The sequence below is a fragment of the Physeter macrocephalus genome, chromosome 17 (genome assembly GCF_002837175.3).
Source record: "Physeter macrocephalus isolate SW-GA chromosome 17, ASM283717v5, whole genome shotgun sequence".
NCBI lineage: Eukaryota > Metazoa > Chordata > Mammalia > Artiodactyla > Physeteridae > Physeter > Physeter macrocephalus.
In genome coordinates this window covers 26,960,702-26,967,827 of record NC_041230.1, presented here as the reverse complement: position 1 = coordinate 26,967,827, position 7,126 = coordinate 26,960,702, and positions in this window count along the sequence as shown.

The following is a 7,126-nucleotide window of genomic DNA, read 5'->3' as shown; positions in this document are numbered from 1 at the left end:
AGGCTCAGCGGCCATGGCTCACGGGCCCAGCCGCTCCGCGGCATGTGGGATCCTCCCGGACCGGGGCACGAACCCGTGTCCCCTGCATCGGCAGGCGGACTCTCAACCACTGTGCCACCAGGGAAGCCCTCGAGACTCTTTTTTTCAAACAAAATCTTGGACACACCCTTGGTGTAGAATGCTTATCTCAAAAGGGGGTCTGTTCTGTTTAGTTGGGTGGGAGTGGGGTAAAAGCCCTGAGGAGACTTTGTGGGCTCCCCGAGCAGGTGGAAGAGTGTCTGAGCCCCCAAGTAAAAATAGCATCTCTTGCTAAGGCCTCCCTGTCACCCCGGAGCTACAGGGGTGTCCACATGTTACAATCATCAGCGGACGAGCCAGGTCTCTGGGCAGATCCACTCTGAGAGAGAAATTGTAAGGAGACTTTTCTGATGGGATTGCCTTACTCGGCATGGTTTGGGCAAATGAATTTAACATTCAGTGAATATTTCCTGAGCTCCTCCTCTGTACTAGGCACTGTGCTAAACTCTGAGAATCCTGAGGTGAACATCAGGCAAAGTCCCTGCCCTCCCAGAGCTGACATTCTAGTAGGACAGACAGAGCATGAAGACATTAATTAATTAATGCCAAGTAGTTACTCATTATAAGGAAGAAAAATCAAGTAAGGGTTTAGAGAGAGAGATGAGATTGTAATACGAAATAAAGGAAAGAAAGAAGGACTCTGATAGGGTAAATTTGAGCAGGGAATGAATGACTGAATGATTAAAAAAAAAAAGAAGAAGAAGAAGAAAGAAAGGGTAGAGAAAAATCCAGACTTTGGAGAGGGCTGGGGCAGGCTGGCCTGCATAGGTCACTAGAGCGAAACCTCAGGGACCCTTAGAGAGCGGCAGATTGGACATTGAAAGATGACCTTGTAAACTTGGAGATTTGTGCTGGGCGAGGGGTTGAGGGGGGAGGTGGTCCCCCTGCAGACACAACCTTAAAACCCTGTGTCCCATCACTTGTGATCCTAGTCAGACCACTGCAAAAGAACCCAAACCACTGGCAAGACCAGGTATCAAAGGCACAAAGAAATCAATGGAGAATACCCTGGAATCCAGGTCCCTTGACCACCGGAGAGGCCTTTCCGGGAAGGGTGGGCTGCTGGGGGTCACGGGCAGTGATTCCAGTTCACTCCCTGCTCACAGTGTCATGTGTCTGCAGTCTGTGCTCTTGAACTCCCCAGTGTCCAACCATTTATACGTGAATTTGTTGATCCTGATGAGCTGCCATAAAGGCAGCTAGGTGCGTGGCACGGTGACAAAGCTCTTAAAAGAGTCAGGAGTGTGTTTACTGGCCACCCAGCGGTGATGAGGGCTCCTGCCAGCTCTGTCTCTGGGCCAAGGGGCCGAGTAGCTGCAAACGCATTAGTCTGAGCCCGAGTCTGGGCTGAGAGGGCAGAGCACTGTGAAAGCAGAGGAAGCCAGGTGATTCTACCCAAGGTGACCTTCTGCAAGTCACTTACCCTCTCAGGGGCTCTGCTGGCACTTCTGAAAAATGGGGGGAAATGAACAATGCAATCTCTTGGGTGTGCTTTGAAGCGCCAGTGAAGTGACATGTACGAAGTCCTTTAAAAAGCGTTAAAGAGAAGTGCAGGCACCGCTGATGATATTACTAACAGAGGCAGAGCAATGGGTGTCCTGTCTGGCCAAGGAAAGGTCATGACCTCTCTGAACATCAGGGATCTCATTAGACAACAGGCTGTATGTGCAGAAATTAAGACGGGGCCTCTGGGGTCAGGCTGCCTGGGTTCAGATCTCAACACTGATACTTAGGGGTCGTGCAGTTTGGGTCAAGTTGTTTTATTTCTTGGGATTTCAGTTTCATCATCTATAACATGGAGATGATAATGGGTCTGACTTTACTTAGGGTTACTACCAGAACTGCCTGTGTTAGTAACATAAATAAAGCAGTTAGAAGGAGCTTAGGGAATTCCCTGGAGGTCTAATGGTTAGGACTTCGAGCTCTCACTGCTGAGGGCCCGGTTCAATCCCTGGTCGGGGAACTAAGGTCCCACCCACAAGCCATGCAGGGCGGCCCGGAAAAAAAAAAAAAAAAAAAAAAAGGAGCTTAGTTCACTGTTATTAACCAGGACCTTCTCTGCCACCCAAAGCTGCAGGGCTGTTGTGAGGACAGAGAGTGGGCTCTGAGATCAGTAGATAGCTGGGTACACGGGGAGGATTGTCTTCCTGGTGTCTGGGGGCTGGTTGGGGGAATTTGGTGCTGATGGGGCCTTGCTTCTTGTTTCTCCCTCTTCTCAGGGCTTGTCACTGCGTGGCAGAAGTCAGGAACTGGCCAGAGCTGTGGTTTTCGCTTCATCAAATTATTTGCTAATGTTGAATTTATTGAACTCCAGGCATTAGTCTAGGTGCTGAAGACCCTATGGGAACAAACAGAGCCCAGTACCCTGCCGTGGGGAGCTGGTATTCTAGTGGAAGAGACAAGAGATGCAGGTGCAAACAGATACACAATATCATGTCGGGGAGTGAGTGGTGCTGTAAAGGAAACTAAAGCAGGTAAGGGGCTAGTGCCTGGGCTCTGCTTCAGCAGGGAGGGGTGAAGATGTCTCTGAGGAGGCGACGGCCGAGCACACACATCCTCTGTGACCCTCGGTCTCTTCATCTGGATGATTTGTGGGACAGGAAGAACTGAGCAAGATGTTCGCTCTGGTCACCTTGCCCACCTTGCTGCTGCCTTCCTGGTGCCATCCTGCTGCAGACCCCGAGGCGTCCACCCTGAGCGAGCCCAGGCACTGGCACGAGGCAGTACCTGGCTCCTCAGGCCCAGAGCTGCCATCAGCCCTGAGCAGAGCTATTTTTTTTATTCGGACCAAAGGTACAATTAACAGCCTCCGCTTGGGCCTCGCCCAGCCCCAGGGCCTCTGCTCAGCCTGACTGACCGGCAGGAGGGAGGACACCCTCCCAGTGCACCTCAGTCCAGTGCCAGGGCTATTTTGGTGACTGTTATTTGGGCAAGGAGTGGGCTAGTGGCTTGTGGGAAGGAGGGAAGATGCTAAAAATACGGAGGCCAGACTGAGGTGACCGGCCTCTACCCTCTCACGGGCCTGGCCTCCCTTCCTGGGTGAGGAGGGCCTGGTCCTTGGTCTCTCCTGGAGGATGCGCTGCTGAGGGCTCAAACCCACTCCGGAGCCCTTTGGTTTTGGATCATGTTAGTTGTGGTTTCCATTAGTAGGGAGGTTGGGGGGAGGCGGTTAAGTGACCTGCAGAGGTCACGCAGCTGGTAGGTGGAGGACAGACGTCTGAAAAGTTGAGAAGCAGCTGTAATTGGAGCAAAGGGCAGCCGGTCAGAGTGGCGTCCTGCTCAGGAGACAGTTTGGGAGAGATCTGCATGATGGCATCATCTCCCCGGGCCCTGCTAGTCCTTCCCTTGTTACAGGAAGACCCCAGCCATCACCCCCCACCCACCAGTGCCCCTTCTCCACACGTCCAATCCCACAGGCCAGGGCCACCTCCTCCAGGACGGCTGAAGCGAGGACCCGTCTGCTGCCTTCTCACTCTGCCCTCTGCTTTCTCACCTGCTGAACTGGTGGGCCCAGGGGACCAGGAGGGAGAAAACTCTTCTGAATCCTGGTTTGGTCACACCTTGATCTTGGGTGACCTTGGACACAGCACCTAACTTCCCAGGCCTCAGATCTTTGGCTCTGACCACCTTGTAAACAGATATTTGGGTGACTTGCCATGACTTCTACCAGATGGGAGCCCCAACTGAACTGTGGGTTCTTCAGCTTGAAGGTCAAGGTCTAGTGCATGAGTGAGCCCACCTCTACCTGGGGAGATAGGATCCACTGGTGGAGGGAACCTAAGAGGCCCTTGATGTTGGGATCCAATCATTCATTCATTCACTCATATGTTCCTTTCTTCAGTTATTCCTTCAAGATTTTTTGAGTAAGCACTACCTACATTTAGGCATTCTTCTAGACAATAGGAATCCAGTGGGGAGCAAATCCAAGCCCTACATCCTTGTGGAACTTACTTTTTAGAAGGAATAGACAGCCAGTGCACCAATGAATGAAGCAATGTGTTTGGAGGTGATGGGGCCATGAAGAAGAAAAAGCAGGTTAAAGAGATAGGGAGTGTGTGTGTGTGCGTGTGTGTGTGAGTGTTTCTATGTGTCTATGTATGTGTATGTGTGTATGTATATATGTGTGTGCATGTGTGTATATGTATGTATGCATGTGTATACGTGTATATGTATGTGTGAGTGTTTCTCTGTGTGCATGTGTGTACGTGTGTGTATGTTTGCATGTATATATGTGTGTGTGTTTCTATGTGTCTATGTATGTGTATGTATATATGTGTGCATGTGTGTCTATGTATGTATGCAAGTGTATACGTGTATATGTATGTATGTGTGAGTGTTTCTCTGTGTGCATGTGTGTATATGTATGTATGCATGTGTATACGTGTGTGTATGTATGTATGTGTGAGTGTTTCTCTGTGTGCGTGTGTGTACGTGTGTGTATGTTTGCATGTATATATGTGTGCGCGCGTGTGTGTGTGTGTGTGTGTGTGTGTGTGTGATGTGCAGGGGGCTGGGAATGGTCGTCAGGAAAGGTCATGTTTGAAGCAGGACTTGAAGAACGGGAGTGTATGAGCCATTCAAATACCTGGGGGAAGAGCACTCAGGGAGAGGGTGTGAAGCACAAGGGTGCTGAGGCACGGCACGCTCGGAGGAGACAGAAGGAAAGGCCTCCGCGCCCTTGGTCCACCTTCTGCCATGGGTCCTGGGGGCAGAGGCAGTCCCTACCCTCCCTCACCCATCACAGCACCCTCTCCCCAGGGCGGGCCTCACTCCCCTCTGCGCCCCTGGTGAACCTTCACCCTACAATTACCATCCTCTGCCCAGGGCTATTTCCTGCAGACTTGTAAATAGAACCTCTTTCAGCTCCACACACATTATGGTTTGTCTAAAACGGTGTCAAAGGAGCCAATTTTCCTGAACGGGGACCATTGACGAGAGGTGAAGTTTACAGAGGGTCCCCGCAGGACCTGGGCCTGCGGAGTCGAAAACAAGGACCCAGGGGTGACGCAACGACCTGGCAAAGCCAGCTTGAACGCTTGAACAGAGGGGCAGACCTCGGGCATCTCTAGGGTGGATTTCCTTGGGGACGTGGAAATAAATAAGATGGTTAGGGCACAACCTGACCAGCTTTATCAGGGAGGGGCCCCAGCTCGGGATCCAGGAGTAGGAGGCCCTGGGTGCTGGGCCTGGCCTCTCTGCTATCTTTCCCTCTCCATGGATCTGCTTACCTTTTGTGAGCAGACGCCAGTGAACTTGACTAGCCAGCTGAGACGTGTTGCAGCCATCTTGCAGAAGGGAAGGAGGTTTATGACTGAGAGAGGAAAGAAGTATGAGGAAAGGGGAGATGGTTCTAAGGACTCTGCCCCACTCTCACGTAGCCCTTAGTGACCGCCCAGGAGGCTGCAGGTCCACGTGATGGCTGCAAGTTGAGAAACAGCACCCGCTCTGGGCACAAGCAGTCCACAGACATGGGGCTTGGTTGAGTAGAAGGCAGCTGGACTGGGGTCCTCCTGTGAAGTGAGGGTGATGATCTCCATCCTACACATGAAGAAACCGAAGCCCAGAGATGTCACACATTTAATGCTCAAAGTCACACATTTCATAAGTGGCAGAAGCAGGGTTTGAACCCAAGCCCGTCTCATCCCAAAGCCTGTGAGTCTTCCACACTTCTGGACGTCTCCCCGTCCTGACCCTGCTCTGCCTTAGCAAGTCCTGGGCACAGCCCTCTGAGCAGGAACCTCTACCGACCATGACCTTCCCGCGGCCCCAGAGGAGTGTCCCGTGCCAGCTCTGCAGCTGCCGGCCCTTTCCAGGAGCCAGGCCTGAACCCTACAGGGCAGATGCTGCCCGCTTTGGCCCAGGTTCCTGTCTTACTTAGGCTTCTATGAATAAAGGTTCACAGAGCATTTTAGGAACCAAAACCACCTAGTAATCTTCCCTGACTTTAAAACAAAACAAAACAAAACAGAAAGAACAGATGTGCAAGGAACATCCTAGCTGGAAAAGTACACTCACTTGGATTATATAAAGATGGCCCAGGAAACAGAGGTCCAGGATAGGCTTCTGGACCCAGATTTACCTCTAAGTCATTTGACTTCTCTGAGCCTCAGTTTCATCATTTACCAAATGAGAAAGGTGTTAATATCTACCCTGTTCATTTCCCACTTGAGAAACAGGGTAAAGTGGTTAAGAACACAGGTTTTAGGATCAAACACACCTGGATCTGAACTCTCAGCCTCACCGTTTCTAGCTGTGTGATCTCTGGCATCTGTTAGTCCCCTCGCTGAGTCTTAGTTTCCTGAGCTGCAAAATGGGATCCACAATCCTCGCGCCGCCTCTCCTTCAGAATGAGTGTGGGGATCCTGAGAAGCAGGGGAGTATAACGTATCGGAGGGTTTCTTTCTCGCCCTGGGGATTTTTAGTTGTTAAAAGGTAGATAGATAGATAGATAGATATTCACGCACACATATATATGTATATACATATACATTCACACACACATATGTATATATATATATTCACACACATATATATGTATATATATTCACACACACATATATATGTGTATATATATTCACACACATATATATGTATATATATTCATACACACATATATGTGTATATATATATTCACACACATATATGTGTATATATATTCACACGCACATATATGTGTATATATATTCACACGCACATATATGTGTATATATATTCACACGCACATATATATGTGTATATATATTCACACACATATATATGGATATATATATTCACACACACATATATATGTATATATATTCACACACATATATATGTGTATATATATAGTCACACACGTATGTATATATATTAACACACATATATGTGTATATATATTCACACACATATATATGTGTATATATATATTCACACACATATATATGTATATATATTCACACACATATGTGTATATATATATTCACACACACATATATGTATATATATATTCACACACATATATGTTTATATATATTCACACACACATATATGTATATATATTCACACATAT